Genomic DNA, 17,913 nt, shown 5'->3' with positions numbered 1-17,913 from the left:
CTCCCCTCCCCCACCCCGCTTGTGCTCTCTCTCTCTCATAAAATCTTAAAAAAAAAAAGAGAGAGAGAGAGAGAGATAGGGTCCCAACCTTACTAAACCAGAATCTGCATCTTAACAGGATCCCCAGGTGATTCACGTCTGCTTTCAAGATTAGAACAATTTTTCTCCAACCTGGCTTCCCATTGGAATCACCTCCAGAGCTGGAAGAAGCCTGAGGCCTGGGTCCCAGCCCCATAGATTCTGATGTACTCGGCTGAGCTGTAGTCTGGCCAGTGAGTTTTGCTCTGCTTTCGTTTTTTGTTTGTTTTTGTTTTGTTTTGTTTTGTTGAATCTTCGGGGATTCTAGGACTCGGAACCATTTTGCCCGTACAGTGGTTCCAGCGGTTCCAGCACACCTGCTAAAGGAGCACAAATTCTCAAGCCCCACCCCGGACCTACAGAATCTGAAACTCTGCGGATGGGGCCGGACCAGCTAGTCCCGCCGGCCATTCTGATGCGGACTACCGGTCGAGAAGCTGATAAGGTAGGGGTGGGTGACAGGCCAGTGCCTCATACTAAAAATTTGCCTCTACTCCTTTTTGGAAACTACTCGCACCTGCTGCTCGCAGGTACCCTCTGTGCGTCTAAGCGCCCTGTTGTGTCCGCCCACACCGCCCCAAGGGGCCCCTTGCTCTGCTCCTGTCCCTTGAAACCCATCCACCTGGTTCGAGGCCTGGGAACCCCTTTAAGGCGCACAGTGACCAGGGTTCCGGAGCCAGCGGCCGCTAGAGGCGGGAAGCTCACGGCCTCGGGATCGAACACGGGGTTCCCCGGGGTTCTAAGCTGCTGCCACCCGCCCTTTCTCCTCCACCAGTGGGAAGTCTACAGCCTGGAGGAGAAAAGCGACACCGAGGGCTCGGGAAGGGGGGATGGAGACCGTAAAGCAGGAACTCCCAGTCGGAGGGTGGGGACGGTGACTGCGCTTCCCCCCGCCGTAGGTCCCAGCCGCCTCGGTGCTCAATCTCGCTCTCTCCCCCGTTAAATTTCGCAAACGAGCTCCCAGCCTTTTCCTTTCCCCTCTGGGGCTTTGCTCCTGGCGTGGCGGTGGGGCACCTAGGGGTGGGGACTGTCCTGGGAATCGCCAGGGTGCAAGACACCCGGTCGTGGCGGGGGGGAGGTGGCAACCGCCCCTGCAGGATTAAGTCTCTCGCCGCCCAGGGTGGTGCCGGAAGCCCGTTCGTGCGGCTTGGGAGAGGAGGTGCTCGCCGATCTCTGCAAAACGCCGCTTCCCGCGCGACCACGTAAAGTCCTAGGTGGACACACGAGCACCAGCTTGCATGACCTCAGCCAGCGAGTTGCGGAGTCCGCGCCGCCGCCCGCCTCCCCGCTGCTCCGGGTTTTAGCCGGTGCGCTCAGTCTCCCGCTCTCCTGAGGTCGCTTTCACCGTCCGCAGCAGGATTGGCGAATCCCCGGTGGCGCAGCGCAGTCCCCAGCCCTTCCTGAGCTCGGTTCCTTGGCGCCGCGCTGAGACCCGGGTTCTGGCTTTAGGCCCAAGTAAGGCACAGACCCAAGGTGGGCTCGCGGGGTCCGGGAGGGCCGCTCCGGGCCGGTGCCCCCCCCCCCCCCCCCACCGTGCACCTGCCCCCAGGACGGAGCGGGGCGGGGCGCGCTGGCGCGCAGGTTGCCGGCCCGGACGCTGGAGGGGGCTGTGGCTCTCTCGCTGTCCCCGCGGCTCGGGCGGCGCGGCGCCCCAGCTCCCCCCCGCCGAGGGGCCGGCCCAGGCCCGGGGAGGGGCGCGATCGCCTTCACTTCCCGCTCGCCGGCCTTGGAGGCGGCGGGTCCCGCGCGGGCGCAGGGGTGCGGGCGCTCGGCTGGGGCGCGGGGCGGGGACGCGGCCGCCGCCCGCTTTGCGCCGCTCCTCCCAGCGCGAGTGGCTCTCGGCGCGGCGTCGAGGCGGCCATGGCGACCCTGAGCCCGCTCCCCACCCACCCTGCCTGCTCCGCCCTCCCCTCCGCCCCGCGCCACCTTTGATGGCCCGGACCTCGGCCGGCCACCCCCTGCCCCGCTTGCGCTCCCGCGCCGCCGCCGCCGCCCGCGGGTATTAATAGCCGAGCACCCCCGCTGCACGCGCAGCCCGGAGCCGCCGCGCCCTCGGCAGTCGGGGCTCGGAGCTGCTGAGCCCGGAGGCCGGGAGTGGGAGCCGGAGCCGCCGGCGCCGCGGAGGTAGGAGGCGCGGGGCGAACAATGACCGCGGCCGGGCGGGAGGGCGGCAACTTGTGCGAGTCGGGGCGCCCGGAGCCGACCCGCCGGGGGGGGGGAGGGGCGCGGGGGGTGGTGGGTGCGTGCCCGCGGGGTCCTGCCCGGAGGAGGCGGGCGGCGGGTGGGATCGGGCTCCCGCCCGCCAGCCCCGGGCAGCCCCGGCAACAATAGCAGGAGCTCGGGGGGCCTCCGGGCGCCCACCCTTTGCACTCTTCTCACTCGGGGCAGCGGGGCGCCGCGCGCGGCCCCCTTCGCCTCCCTCACCCGGCGGCGCCCTTCCCCCCTCTTCCTCCCATCCCACCCGGCACAGTGACAGCGCCGGACGCCGCTTCCGGACCTCCGGCGGAATCTTGGCCCCAGAGGCGGATCGCGGGGCTGGGGAGGTGGCCACTGGCTTGGGTGCCACGGCACTCCTGGGTGCCAGGCGCTCGCCCACGCGCGGCGCGAGCACCCTGGTAGGTGACAAAGAGGAACACACCCTCTGCTTAAGTTAGATTTTTGTCTCTCTCTATCGTCTGTCTTTATGGAGAGCAAAGTTTTTATTTTTTTCTTTCTTTCAAGCAAGGGACACAGATTTTTGTGGTGAGCATTTCAAAACAGCAACTTCTGATTGTGGTTTTACAATTTAAGTTCCGGAAACTTCAGCTGTGTGATCTGGCCAGACCCTTGAGCGAGTGAGTGTGTTGTGCGTGTGTGTGTGTGTGTGTGTGTGTGTGTGTGTGTGTGTGTGTGTAGGGGGGGCGTGAGTTCCCGTCATCACTGTGGATTTGGTTTGTCGTTTTCATTGGGGCCGGGCAGCTGCTGGGATCGTTGCAGGACCCCAGAAAGGAGGAAGGTAGACTCACAAAGGAATGAGGATCCTGAGATCAGATCAGCTTCCGGAGAGGTGGAGAGCATTTGAGCGGTCTGAGCCTGTGCATGGGCCTTCTGGAGTACCATGGTGGCCTCTGGCTGTTTCATTTTATTAATGCTATCAATGCCTTTCTTGTCAGTTTCCCAGGTTCACTTGCTCTGCTAGCCCTCCCCCGTTCTCCCGCCGCGCCCCTGCCTTGACTTTTGTGGACCCCTGTCACCCCACCCGGCAGGCCGGGCAGTCTCAGGAAAGCCAAACCCCTTAGGTTCTGTTGAATGTGTTTTGCACGTGGTGACTTGCCAAGCCCATTTCCGATTTTCTTATTGAATCTAAAAGGGAGAGGAGGGAGACAGGGCCTTTTTGGTGCAGAGATCTATGAGGGAGTTGCCTTAAAAATTGCCCTCATTGTTCTGATGGGGTGGGCCCTCCTGCTCTCTCCTGTCTTTGGCTTTCTTCCCTCGTTGCACAGCTTGGGGCTTTACCTTTAGCCTTTGCAAAGGGTTGGTCTTCTGGTATGACAGTTCCCAGCGCTGCTTTTCCTATGTGGGCTCAACATCCACATGGCTCACTTTATATTCGGGTAGCATCGTTCTGCAGCAAGGCACCAATATTGGAGTTTCTCCAAGTACAACAAAACGTTTGTGTTTTTAGAATGTCTGGCTAATAGATCTGCCTCTGGGTAAAATAAATGGGTACTGTTGTCCAGTGGCTGGCTCACTGGGTAGAGCGTCGGTGGACATACTGAGTTGATGTCTCCCTAGCCCAGGCCTTCCCAGAATCTCTTGTTTCTTGTATGTGGGCAGGAAACTTGAAATAGTTGAAGTTGATGTCGTGGTGCCGCATAGGGTCATGGATTCTGCAGCGGGCCCCTTGTGAGTTGGTGCGTGGTCATTCATTTAGGGAGTCTGTCCCTATGGAAATCCTGGAGTTAGGTTTATAATGCCCCTTTTCACATGGACAGTATCTTCCTAGAATTTGTAGGGTGATTAGATTCCTTGGGTCATAGAAGAACACTGGTGCTACTGTAGTCAAATTTACCAAAATGAAATAAAAAAAAAAAAATCCTAAACAGTTTTTTTCCTGGTACATTGCATTTATTTTATAATTATTTTGAGCCTGAAAGGAACCTGGGTGGATGTTTGTGTTTTGTATTTGATTAAAGAAACCATCCAAGGGAAGTTAAGAATTAACTAGTTTCGAAAGGGTTAGTTTTTTTAAGAGTGGAATTCACCCTCTCCAACTCACCGAGCATAGCAGAGTTTAATTCATTTGAATTAATTCATTCAATTCAAATTTTTAAAGAGGGTGCTTTGCCATAACCATCACAAGCTTTTTCCATCCTAGAAGAGGTTAGAGACCAGTGAAGAAAAGGCAAGTGCCCAGGCTTTGCGTGCTGGACAGTCTATAGGAAAGGTGACATTGTGACTTTCCCAGAGGATGGGACAAGTTGTGTGGATGTGTAGGTCCTAGGCCAGTGATCTGGTAGCACAGAGAACCAGGCATTGGAAACCAGCCCTTTGCAACTGGCCTTGCTTATCGCAGAGAACTGCCTCGTGTTTTCCAGACGTGTGCTTTCCCCATAACAAAAGATGCTCCAAAAAAGAGAGGGGCCCCCCCAATCTCCAAATATAGTGGCTGGCTCGAGTCACTGCCACTAAGGGGTGCACGAGTGTTTCAGGTGTTGGGTGCCATTGCCTGGGAGGGGAAGGGCCAGGCTTTTGGGGTTCCTGTGGCTGACCTTGTCCTGTTGTGGGGTGCCTTTGACTGAAAGGCAGGCTCTCGAAGCCTGGCCACTAAATGGAAAGCAGTAGGTCCACCTCTTTTTCTGGCTTTTTAGTAGGTAGGGTTTCTGCTGCAGGGTCCGTCTCCAGGTTACCCTGCTAACCACTTGCACATGTCCAGAAAGATCAGAGCCTGACGGTTTCCATTAAAATGACTTGAAATGCCGATTTCACCAGGCTTTTTATGCCAGATGCTGCCTTTGTTTTTAATCAAGAAGCCCCCCGAAAGGTGTTTAAGTGGAGAAACTGACTTTTTTCGGCTGCCCTTGTCCTAGTTTAAGGCAGTTAAAAAAAATGTGTTGCTGAGTGGGTACTCTAAGCAGAAGTGGCCACTTGATAGATAGGAAATATGGTGCTCTCGCCTTATGATATTTGTGAAATAAGCCGGGGAGCATCCAGTACAGTGTGACTGAGACAGAGTGGCTGAGAACCCGGCTCACGGTGGCAGTTTTCTTATTTTTAATGGGGGATGGAAAGACTAGACACACGGTAAGATTGGCAAATAAATGAGGTGGGAATTCATCGTTTGCACTGAATTAATTTCATGTGTTGAAATTGTCATATTTGTGCATACATTTTCAAACAAAGGAGCCACGGGCCAAACTGGATTGCTTTTAACTCTATTATGACAGTATTTCTTAGCACAAGAGTAACGTTGTGCCGCACACAGACTTTGGCTTCCCGTCAAGGTACCTTGTCAAAAGAAAACTTACAAATCCAGGATCACGGGGGGTTTCATTTTTTTGTTCTTATCCTGTTAACTCAGGATCTAGTATATGCCTGGCCCATGGCACTCCCTTGGGAAATACTTGCAGTGATTAAGTAAATCTCGTTTTCGACATTCTTCCCAGGTAGTGTTTGAAGTCTTTTTTAAGGTTGCTGTTCTGGGAATTTGAAAATTTGACATTTGATTTTGTTTCTGTTTTGCTCTAATTTAACAATTTAAATTAACCTTTAGGGACACCCGGGTGGCTTAGTCGGTTAAGCATCTGTGTTCGGCTCAGGTCATGATCCCAGGGTCCTGGGATCCAGCCCCACGTTGGGCTCCCTGTTTGGCGGGGAGTCTGCTTCTCCCTCTTTCTCCCTCCCCTCCCCTGTGCTTGTGCCCTCTCTCACTCTCTCTCAAGTAAGTAAAATCTTTAAAAAACTTAACCTTTAACACTGGGTGGCACTGAAAAAGATACAATGGTATTAAAAAGCAAAAACTTAAACCTAAAAACATGAGGAAGAAAGCAGAACTTGTCTGAGAAGCTAGCTTCTGGGAGAATTTTCCTTCTTCCTGGCATATGTTTTCTAGGAGTTTTATTAGTGAGTGTCCGTTGGTGGTAACCCCCATGTTTGCATGCCTTTAAATATTCTTGTTCTGGAATGATAGATCCCTGGGGTATGCAATTCTGGATTGCTTTTGTATTAATCAGCTGTCTCCTGGTTCCATTGTTGTTGCTACAATGTCAGCTGTCAGGCTGATTAGTTTTTGTGAGTAGTCTGTCTTTTCTCTCTGGCTTTTTTTTAATTTTAATTTTAATTTTTTTAAATAAGTAGTCTTCATGCCCAGTGTGGAGCCCAATGTGGGGCTTGAACTCAGGTCCCTGAGATCAAGACCTGACCTGAGGTCAGGATTCAGATGCTTAACCGACCAAGCCACCCACGCAGTGGCTTCTTTTAGGGTTCTTTGGCATTCTGCGGTTTCACTCTGTCGAGGTAAGATTTCTTTCTTCTTCTTCTTCTTCTTCTTTTTTTTTATTAAAGATTTTATTTATTTATTTGACAGAGAAATCTCAAGTAGTCAGAGAGGCAGGCAGAGAGAGAGAGAGGGGGAAGCAGGCTCCCTGCTGAGCAGAGAGCCCGATGCGGGACTCGATCCCAGGACCCTGAGATCGTGACCTGAGCCGAAGGCAGCGGCTTAACCCACTGAGCCACCAGGCGCCCGATTTCTTTCTTCTTGACTTTGATTCTCCCCTCCTCTCCCCCCACCTCTCCCCCCTCCTCTTTCTCTCACCCAGTAGCATTTCAGGGTCTGGGCATGGCACCATGTGTCTACTCCTTCCCCTTTGGCCACTCTGGTCTGTCGTGCATGAAGCCGTGTGAACAGTTGTGAACAAGTCTTCGTGTAGAGATCTGTTTTTAATTTTGTCGCTGGGTCCTAAAATAAGTACATGCTTAACTTTCTCAGAAGCTGCAGTCCCGAGTGTTGTACTGTTCTACATTCCCCAGTGACATCTGAGCATTCCAGTGACTGTAATCCCCACTAACACTGGAAATGGTCAGTCTTTGCCCTTTTACCGTTCTGGTGGATATGTCCTGGGGACTTATTGTGGTTTAATTGTCTATTTCCCTGATGGCTAATGGTTGCTTTTCATGTACTTATTGACCATTTGTGTATTAAATCTTTTGTGTTTTAAGCTTTTTTTTTCCCGTCTGATCATTTTACATGGCTTTTGAGTATAAACTGCACATCCTCAATGTCATCCTATTTTATAGTCCTGGAGAGCCTTTATGCCGGATACAAGTTCGTTGTTAGTTCTTTGTTCTGTGAATATTCTCATCAGTCTGTCTTTTGACCTTTTTATTTTTTGATGGTATCTTTTGAAAAGCAAAAGTCATTAGGAAAACATTGTATGTGATCTAATTATTAAACTTACTAAAGGTCAGGGAATTTATTCAACTTTGGAAAAATAACATGTTTTTATGTGTGATGCTTAGTCTGGTCTTGCTCGTTTCATGAGGTGGCCTCCATTTACTTGGAACAGTTTTGTTCTTTTTTTTTAAAAGATTTTACTTATTTATTTCACAGACAGAGATCACAAGTAGGCAGAGAGACAGGCAGAGAGAGAGGGAAGCAGGCTCCCCGCTGACCAGAGAGCCTGATGTGGGGCTTGATCCCAGGACCCTGGGATCATGACCTGAGCCGAAGGCAGAGGCTTTAACCCACTGAGCCACCCAGGTGCCCCCAGTTTTGTTCTTTTTAACTAAAACCGAGTTGAAGAGACTTAAACTTGAAAGAGAAAATACCGGCTCATTTTGAAAATCTGAGGAAAAAAGTGTTTAAGATTATGATCAAATTAATAGATTTCTGAAATTGAGAGTTGTCGTATTTGTTTTTTAGCACACAGAAGGATTATGGGAGAGAAACGTTTTTGAAATCAACCCAAAAATGGAACCTTGAGTAAAAGCAAGATGTAATATGTAATGTTTTACTTTCTGTTTCTTTTTATTTTTGTATTCATTTCTTAAGTTTTATATATTTGAGAGAGAGCACGAGTGCTCGCGTGCAAATAGGCGCACATTCACGTGCCGGGGAGGGACAGAGGGAAGGAAGAAGAAGAGAGAATCTTCAGTACGCTTACTGCTGAGAGCGGAGCCCCACGTGGGACTCTCTCCCACCACCCTGAGATCATGACCTGAGCCAAAACCAAGAGTGGGACACCCCACCAACTAAGCCACCCGGTTGCCCCACAATGCAACATTTTAAAAAGAGACCAGAGTGGCATATGTAGGTAGTTATGAAAGGTTTTAGTTCCTCTCTTTTGTCAGGAGTTATATATATTGTTTTCTCCTCATTTTCTGAATCAGATAACAAGCATTGTTCAGTCAGAAACTTTCCCAACTTTCGTTTCTCCTGCCCAGAGAAGGTAAATAAATATTGGTTGATCTGAATTAAAATGGGTGTATTGAACACGCCGTGACGTGTGAGAATATGGGAGGTAGAGGTTGGTAGCAGAGGTGGCAAGAGTTGGGAGCATAAGCACTGGGACCGCACAGATCTGCCCATCCATGTTTGTGATGTTGGGCAAGTTATTGGTGCTCTTTCCCCAAAATCTGAAGAGCGCCTTTAAGAGTACATTTATTTTGACATTGTAGAATGTCTGGCTAGTAATTTGCATCAAATTCAGTTGCGTCAAAGAATAGTAAGGGGCTCCCAGTTTGGTGTCTCAGCTCATGGTATCATTAAGGACCCAGGTTGTTTCTATCTCTTCACCCTGCCATCCCCAGCATGTTGCTTTTCGTACTTGGGCTTGTTTCCTACTGGGTAATTAGGCTGCCGCTGCCTAATTAGCTATTATGACTAATGGTTGTTGCAGCTTCGTGCTCTCACACATCTGGTATTGTCAGATACTGACACTGACACTGATACTGACACTGACACTGGCTTCTTCGGGCTTCTTTCATCATCAAGCCAGATCCTTCCCAGAAGTCTCCAACATCTAGGAGGTCTGTGAAGGTGGTTCTAGGGAATGATTCTGTGCTTTTGAAAAGAGACCCAAGGACTAGACTGAATGTGATGCCCGGAGCCACAGCAGCCATGTTGTGATCAGCCATTGGAGGAAGGCAAGAGGATGATGGAGCTGGCAGATGACTTGTGGGTGTCACTGAGTCTGTGACCTTCCTGCACCTGGAGCTTAGTATTCTAAAGAAGAGTAAATTTTGTATATTAAATAATATAAACCTGGACTTTGTGTGCTAAATAATAATTTTACTTACTTTCTAATTCTGTTACTGCCCTCCAAAGCATCTTGGATGATACATTAATTGGAAGACTCTATCTTTCTTCCATTTACCATTGTCTCTGAGAAAACATGTTTCTCCCTGTTAATTATGTGGAAAGTGATTTCATGGTCCTATCAGAACTCTGTGAGAGGTGAACTGTTTTTAAGGGCTTAGGTATTTGATATTGAGTGTAAATGTTGCAACTAAATCAACATGAATTTTACCTTCTCAAGGTGGTCTTTTAGGAGATGTCCTAATTCAATTCTCTTTGGAATTGATCATTTGGCATTTTGGATTACAAGAAATACTTAAGCATGACGTTTTGTTTCTTTAAGAAAAAAATCATGGCGGTACCTGCCATTTTTGTCTTCCTAGAATGACATTTACCTGCACATTTAATATTGCTTAGGAGATTTTTGAGGACATTATTATTAACATCATCCTTCATAATCCTGTTAGAACTTCTGGTTCTCTGGCATCAAATCTTATTGGGAGCCAATGTTATTAGCGGAGTGAGCTGCTTACAATTGTCAGACTTGGGTAAGCCAGAGGTTTACCAAATTAAGAAATTAGACACAGATATTTGTGAGGAAAAGTTAAATGATTTCATAATAACCTTAATATTAAGCAAATACATTGAATGTCAAATAGCCAGGTGAATGAAATGCAGATTATGGAGTATTAATATTTTTGTCTATTTTCATTTAATTGATACAACTTTTAAAAAGAAATCTGATCATCTCCCCCCCACCCCCCTTTACCATGGTGGTGGCCAACTGGCTAGAGTAGTTTGCGCATTCACTTTTATTCTTACTCAAGTTTACAAGCCAACAGGTGTTTATGAACATCTGTTGAATGTACTAGTTACCGATGGTGCCACAAAGATAAGGCTCAGTCCTTGCTCTCAGAGTATGGGATCCAGGGTGGGTGGGAGAAGCATCTGGTAATTATAATAAAAGGTGAAATATGACTGTAACTTTGCAAAAGCCATAGTTGTGGTGGAAATGTTCAGGATAGTAAGACAGTGGATTCTCTTGGGAAGAAGCAGCATTTGAGCTGAGCTATAATTAAAGAAGTATGTTTTTATTTATTTTTAGGTTCACTTTGTAGTGTGTTACTTTTTTTTAAAGATCTGTTTATTTTAGAGAGAGAGAGAAAGCATGCATGCAAATGGGGGGAGGGGCAGAGGGAGAAAGAGAATCCTAAGAAAGAGAATCTTAATCTGATGTGGGGCTTGATCTCTCCCCCGTGATCATGACCGAACTGAAGTCAAAAGTCAGAGGCTTACCTGACTGAGCCACTGAGGCACCCTTTGTAGTGTGTCACTCTAACAGGATTAGGAAAGTATTCACATATAAGACCGAGAGTCAAAATCCCTTGTAATCCTGCCATTCAGAGATTATGAAAATTAAAAATTGGTTTATTTCCATTTGACTTTTGGCCATATTTGGTATATTTGAAGTATGTTTTTTTTAAACATTTTAAAAATTAATTTAAATGTATTTATTTGTCAATGTGCGGAAGCACGAGCAGGGGGAGCAGCAGGCAGAGAGAGAAGCAGGCTCCGCTGAGCAGGGAGCCCGATGCGGGACTCTATCCCGTGGGATCATGACCCTAGCTGAAAGCAGGCACTTAACTGACTGAGCCACCTAGGCATCCCTGTTTGAAGTATTTTCACTTATCTATGCCAACATCTGTTTTTCAGAAATTGAGAGAATAATGCATGCACATTCAGAAGCCACTTTTTTCCCCTTTTACATTGTCTGAGGGTTCTCCGTATGGATTTTTCTTACTGTTCTGTGGTTCTACGTGCTGTATCTAACATGGTCCTTTCTGGTTCATGATTTTGCTTGTGGTATTTTGCGGCAGTGACCCTGTGTGCATAAATCTATGGTAGAAGGATCCCTAGGTCTCTTTCGCTGCAAGGGACAGGTGCCCGGCTTGAGGCACGGGATGCTGAATAGGGGTGTGTCTTTGTTTTCAGGACCAACCTCAGGAAGGGTGGAGGTGGATGGGTATCAGCATAGAAACCCAGATCCGGAGTCAACTCGGGAGGCTTTCTTCCCTCCTTGTGTCTTGACTCTGGTGTTGGCCGGGCATCACTTTCAGTTTCTGGGTTACCCTGTCCCCTGGCATCTTGAGCAGGACAGCTTGGTGGTGGTGGAGGAGGAGGTGCAGGGCAGGGGAGGACGGGAAGGATAGCATCCATGGTCTGCTTTAAAATCTGAGAGTCCTTGGATCATCCTGGCAATTCAACACACCTTCGAGCGTGTTCCGTTCCCCTGGGAGGAGTGCTCAGCCTGCCCCCCACTAGGATGAAATGTAGGGGTCACCTATGGAATATGAACCTCCACCCTCACCTCCCAGAGGAGGACTCTTGTGTAGGCCACGTGAGGGACCACTTTTATTGGGGGGGGGGGATTGTGTGTCTGCGGCAGAGGGACAGGGAGACATGAGATGGGGTCCAGACAGCATGAGCCTTTCCAGATGGCTAGGATTCATAGGCAAAATTAGGGGGGGGGGGCGGAAACCCTTTCTGGGGGAGGGGCCAGCAGGAAAGGGGATGGCAGAAATACAAAACAAGACCTCTGCTCTACTTCCAATCCCAGGGCTGGGCAAAACTCCGCCAAGTTCACCGTCACGTAAATGTTGATGCCTGTGCTCCAAGAGCAGCGTCTCTAACCTAACGATCCCTTACGAGGGGTATCATAAGCAGTTTGTCACTTGTTATGTATTATCCCCTCGAGGATGCTCCTGGTTCTCGAATGCACCAGAGTGGGGAAGAAGGGCTGGGGCTCGTTCAGGGAATGTGTGTGGTGTAACTGGCCTGCCCCCGAGGTTGAGAGAGGCCCCGAGTAGAGCCAGGAGCCCTCCAGTAGGCTGGAATCGGAGGTGTGCATGCTGCTTTATTTTCTTCTAACTTGGGGAGAATTTTTCTTGTTGGTCGAAAGCCCTTCGCCAGCAAAAGTGCTAGTTCTTTGCAGCCCTAATCAGCCCCCAGCAGAACATTTGTAACACATCCGAGTCTTGCCTATTTTTCAAAGTCCCAATTAAAGCAGTGCCTATTTCTGAATTCCATTGTCACACCTTTTGGAAGAGCGGATCCAGAAGTGTGTAGAACGCTCGCAGGGAGTGGGGAGGGGGAGATGTGTGGCAGGGGTGCCTATGGGCACAACTGGGTCATACGGATGTCTGAGGAGTTCTCCCCTAGTGTGCTGATCTCACCCTTTCCACCGGTTAGTTCCTGCAGGTCAGGGGCTAGTGTCCAACTCCCCCCGCCTTTTTTTTATTCCAGGTCCTTAAAAAAGAGCCTGTCTCTGATAGATGAAAGGAAGTCTTACCATAGGATCATAGGCATCTGGGAAATCACAACTCTTTAAATTCTTAATGTCTTCCCAAGTTACAAAGAATAAACCCAGTCTTACTTTGAACAGAGATGTGTTGAACACCTTTCATATGGAAGGTACTGTTTTTGACATTCACACCAGTGAGCAAAGCAGACCCCCAAAAATCCTTGTCTTCAAGGGGACTATATAAATGTGTTTTACCCAAATGGAGACATTTTTGATACTGAAAGGAGGTGTGGATTGCTTGGGGCAGCAAGGCACGAGGTGTCTGTGTGGATGGTCCCCTCAAGCTTGAGCCCCCCTCACCGTGGGGGCTCATTTTCCCTGAGGCCGTCAGATGCCTGTGGGACAGTCTGGGGACAGATCCAGGTAACCTGTGGCTTAAGGAATGAGCTCCACCATAAACCCACCCAACAAACATGTACTGAGAGCCTGTGCAGTTTTATCTGTGTTCTTCTAAAAGGTCTTTTGCTCTCAGGCAAGAATGTTTATAGGGACATAAAGCAGGGGCCAGGGGATTTGTCCTCAGCTGTAGAGGAAAATAATGAATAGTAATCGTTTGAACGAAGGTAGACTCCTAAGGTACAAATCATGGATTCTGAATAACTTGGCTTGTACGAGTCCTTGCGATCAGCATTTTTTAAAGATTTGGGCATCAAGAGGGACCTGGGCCCTGAGGGTGACTTAGGAGAAGATGTATTTCTTCTTAAGGGAAAAAGGAATCTGAAATTGCTTCAAAAGGAAAGTACATATGCATCTGTATTTTTTTAAAAATCAAGATTGAGTAAAAGTGACTTTTTTCCCCGCTGGGTAGTTCTGTGAGTTTTACGATATGTGCCAGTGTGTGCGAACGATACCACGCTCCGGGTGTGGAACCCTGTCAGACAGCTCAAAAAATTCCCGCGTGTTGCCCCTTCGTAGTCACTGTCCTGCTTCTCCAGCCTCTGTTGACACTGGTCTTTGCTCTGTCACTGTTGTTGGGTCTTTTCCAGAACAATGTATGAATGGAGTCATAGAGCATGTGGCCTTTTGAGACTTTTCACTCAACCCGACGTCTCTGAGGGTCTTCTGAGCTTTTGGGAGCATCCGTGAGTCCTCTCGGTAGCCGAGTCATAGTCCGCTGTATGGGCGTACCAGAGTTCGTGAGGCCATTCACTGGAGAAGGTCATTCGGGTTGTCCCCAGTTGGGAGCAGTTAACGAATACAGTAGCTGTAAATGTACCACTGTTATCAACTTTCACGATTTTTTTTTTTTAAAGATTTTTAAAGACTTATTTATTTAGAGAGCGAGAGCAAGTGCGAGCAGGGGGAGGGGTAGAGGGAAAGAGGAAGGAGAACCCGAAGCAGACTCTGTGTTGAGTGTGGAACCCGATGCAGGGCTCGATCCCACGACCCTGAGATCATGACCTGAGTTGAAACCAAGAGTTGGACACTCAACAGACTGAGCCACCCAGGGGCCCATCACACATAGGTTTTGGTGTGCACATATTTTTGAATTCTCATGAGCAAATACCCTGAAGCGGAATCCTCATCAGGACTTGACATTGTGAATGTTTTTTATCTTAGCCATTGTAATACATGTGTAGTGGTAGCTCAGCATAGTTATGTTTATTGGGGAAAAAAAAATGCTGAAAACACACTTTAAAAAGACATGACTAGGGGTGCCTGGGTGGCTCAGTGGGTTAAAGCCTCTGCTTTCGGCTTGGGTCATGATCCCAAGGTCCTGGGATCGAGCCCCACATCCGGCTCTCTGCTTGGCGGGGAGCATGCTTTCTCCTCTCTCTCTGCCTGCCTCTCTGCCTACTTGTGATTTCTGTCTGTCAAATAAATAAATAAAATCTTTAAAAAAAAAAAAGTCGTGACTAACCAGTTTCCTGGACTACACCACACAGACTTAAGGAACTCTGTCAGCTACCTGTTTTGTGAAGGGGTAGACCCAAAAGAGCCATTGTGTTTATAAAATCAAGTCCCAGAGCGTGATAGTACTGGCAAGTCCATGTAAGGTGTCAGTCCCAGGGGTCCTCATCTCAGAGAACTGATAGGGTTTAGAGCTTTGATTTCAGTAACTATTTTGTTCATTCTCTATATGAATATACGTAATAGTAATTAAAAAACAAAATTACGGAAGCTACTGAAAGGCAGTGGTAGATATGGAGAAAAGAATATAGCTTTAGAGTGTGTATTAATTATCTGTTGCTGCATGACAAATTGTTCCCAAATTAAGTGACTTAAACCAACAGTAAATATTAATTTTTCGTAGAGTTTCTGCAGGTCAGGACCTTGGGAACGGCTGAGTTTCTGCCTGTGTGTTTGTGGTAAAGATGTCAGCTGGCGCTTCACGATGGGCTCTCCTTGGGCAGGATGCTTGAGTGTCCTCACAAGATGGCGGCTAGCTTCTCTCAGAGTGAGTGACCTAGGAGGAGGCCAAGGGAGACGCTGCCATGACTTTTATGAGCTAGGTTTGGAAGCCTTACACTGTCATTTCCATGGTAGTTTTGGTCACCCAGGCCAGCTGTGAGTCGGAGGGAGGGGACCACACAACGATTTGGACGCTCAGAGTCTGGCACAGCGCTAAACCCCAGGGCCCTGAGATCATGACCTGAGTTGAGAACAAGAGTCGCACGCTCCACGAACTGAGTCAGCCGGGCACACCGTTTTCTATGGATGTTTAAACTTTTGTTTAACTTTCCTTTTTTTCCAGTCATTCTGATGTAGCAAACACCAAATTCACCATCTAGTCTTGTTTGTTTTGTTTGTTGTAATACCCTCAGTGAGAAATCCGTGACTAGAGGTCAGCGTATGTGCTGTAAGGACCTTTGTGATGAGTTTAGGGCTGTCTGGAGAGCAGGTGTGAAGGATCAGCTCATTATATCTCTGCCTCTCTAGAGTTTTTTGAAAATACTTACTGGTAAACGTGATGTAAAAATACATAAATTAACACCCTTCGACTTTACCGGAATAGTCTGGAAAGCTTTCCTGTTCAAAGTGATCGTGACGTGGAATAATTCTACCTGTTTGGCTGTCACTGGAAAGAAGGCGGCTGAATGAAATCTGGTCTCTTGGCCCCTTTTCTGTCCCCACCTCCTATTTCCACCCTCCCCCCCCCCCCCCCACAAGCTGCCCCTAAAGACCGCCCCAGGAGCCCTCCTGTCTCCCAGCGCCCCATCTCCACACCTGCTGATTCCTCAGCTTGGAAGGCAAGAGCTTTCTACTCAGTTCCTGCCTCAGATGTCCGCCCCGTCGCTGCCCAACCTCCGTGCAGAAGCCTTTCTATGGCTTTGGTCTCCTCCTGGGGGCTTACCTGGACCCTCTGTTTCTACCATGGGTTTTCTTTCTTTGTCGCTCATTTTACCTGTCGGAGCCCTCACTCGGATTAAGCCCCTCTGCATCTCAGGCTGAGCTCCAAGTGCTTTAGGTACATGGACTCCGTTAATCCTCCCAACAGCCCTGATTTTGAATCCCCATTTTAGGTAAGAGGAAACTGAGGCACGGAGAGCTTAAATGCTGAATTGGCAGAGGCCGGGAAGAAGCTCAGGACGTGTTTCCCCACTTACTGAGCTCCTTCTACCCAACTCAGTCACCCCCTGCGCTCCCAGGGCCTGGCCGAGCGCCGGGAGCTTAGGAGGGGCTCGATAAATATTTGCTGATGCTTAACTCTCTTAAAAAGTTAACTTTGTCGCAGATAATGTCACATTTCTTTGGAAAATGTCGTCCCTCCTCTTGGCCTTCTGCAGGATGATGAGGTTCTGAGTTTATTTCTTATGCTATTCATTGACCTCCCTGCGTCTGGTCACCTACCTCTTTTTGTTTTTGTTTTTTTCTTTAGAGATTTTATTTATTTATTAGAGTGTGCACACACACGAGTGTGCAATCATGAATGGGGAGTGGGGCAGAGGGAGAAGCAGACTCCCTACTGAGCAGGGAGCCCAAGTGGGGCTCGATCTCAGCACCCCTGGATCATGACCCAACCTGAAGGCAGGTGCTTAACTGACTGAGCCACCCAGGCGCCCGCCCCCTTTCTTTTGTGATTATGCACTTAGTTTGCTACTTAAGAGATGACCATGTATGTGTAAAGTTCTAGGTAAGATCTACATATTTATGTGTATTGAGAAGAGAGTTTTGCCCATGATTTTCTTTGGCTAGAAGTAGTATGAATGGTTTTTATTTTTTCTTTTGAACTTTTTTGTGCTTTCTCAATTTCCCATACTGAATTTTTATTGCTTTTTTAATGACCTAGTCTTTATTTAAAAGACGTTATTTAAACATCTTTTAGACGTTTATTTAAAACGTGAAAACGTTCTAGACGTTTATTTAAAACGTGAAAAGTAAAGTATGTTCCAGAGACACAAGAAATGGAAAACCTCCTAAGATAGTTTTCTGCACATTAAGCAGAGCCCGCTCCTGTGTGTAAAGAGTCACGTGAGATGTACTTTGGGCATCGCAGATCTCCCCCTGCTGTATGACTGAAACCATCCACTGGAAGATGGTTTTCTTCTTCCCAGGGTTTTCAAGGCATAAAGCAAAGGAATATAGGGTCCTTGTGACACTTGGGTGAGAGGCGGTCTTCTAGGGGAGATGGTGATTGGAAGGTGATTCTCTCTTTGTGGTGTGGAAGTTCATGGTTGCCTGGGGTCTCTGGTCCAGCTCGTGGGGCCCTTTTGTCTTGGAGGTGGAGTAATTCATAAGGATAAACTCAGACTCCAAACTTGGAGAGTCTGAGAATAGTGATGATCATGATCCCAAGGTCACGTCCATAAATCCCAGAGTCAGCTTGGGACAGTTGCTTCTCCCAGGCTCGCAGGTACATTAGCAAGGACTGAAGGGGGTCAGAGACTGTCCTGGGGGCTGGATTCCTTTTATTTAAAGATGACCATGCTTTGCTGGAGGAAGAAAAACTCTTCAGAAACCCAGAGACGGTTTTGTCCTCTAGCCATACCAGACTGTTTGGGTATCGCCTGCTGGTTGATCTTGAGGAGCCCACAGGGTGGACGCTGGTCCAGGTCTCCAGCCCCGCCCCTCCCCCATCCTCTTCTGACTGGGTGCTGGGGTGAGTCTCCAGTTTTGAAGATGGAAAGGATCAGAAAAGTTTGTCTTGAGGGTGATCCTAGGGAAACCAGGACAACCTGTCAAGCCCATTTTCTGAAAATTGCTTCTAAGTCTATCCTGAGTACCTAGGCAATGTTCTGGCTTCTCCTTGGAATCCGGG

General features: G+C 48.6%; 1 protein-coding gene across 3 annotated transcripts in view; it reads left to right on the top strand.

The window, feature by feature from the left end:
• The first annotated feature begins 293 nt into the window (after nucleotides 1-293).
• The window catches only part of FARP1 (FERM, ARH/RhoGEF and pleckstrin domain protein 1), a 272,243-nt gene continuing 254,623 nt past the window's right edge, over nucleotides 294-17,913 (top strand). Inside the window, exon 1 of one of the 3 annotated variants that reach the window (XM_059144403.1) lies at nucleotides 294-523. The gene's annotated coding sequence lies outside the window, so the exon portion shown is untranslated. Of the gene's footprint in view, nucleotides 524-1,400; nucleotides 1,534-1,860; nucleotides 2,203-17,913 lie in introns of those variants that run through there. The other 2 variants (XM_059144404.1, XM_059144401.1) reach the window with 2 other exon arrangements.

The sequence above is a fragment of the Mustela lutreola genome, chromosome 13 (assembly GCF_030435805.1).
Source record: "Mustela lutreola isolate mMusLut2 chromosome 13, mMusLut2.pri, whole genome shotgun sequence".
Classification (NCBI taxonomy): Eukaryota; Metazoa; Chordata; class Mammalia; order Carnivora; family Mustelidae; genus Mustela; species Mustela lutreola.
The sequence above is the reverse complement of the archived record's forward strand: the minus strand, read 5'-3'. Positions and strand labels throughout refer to the sequence as shown.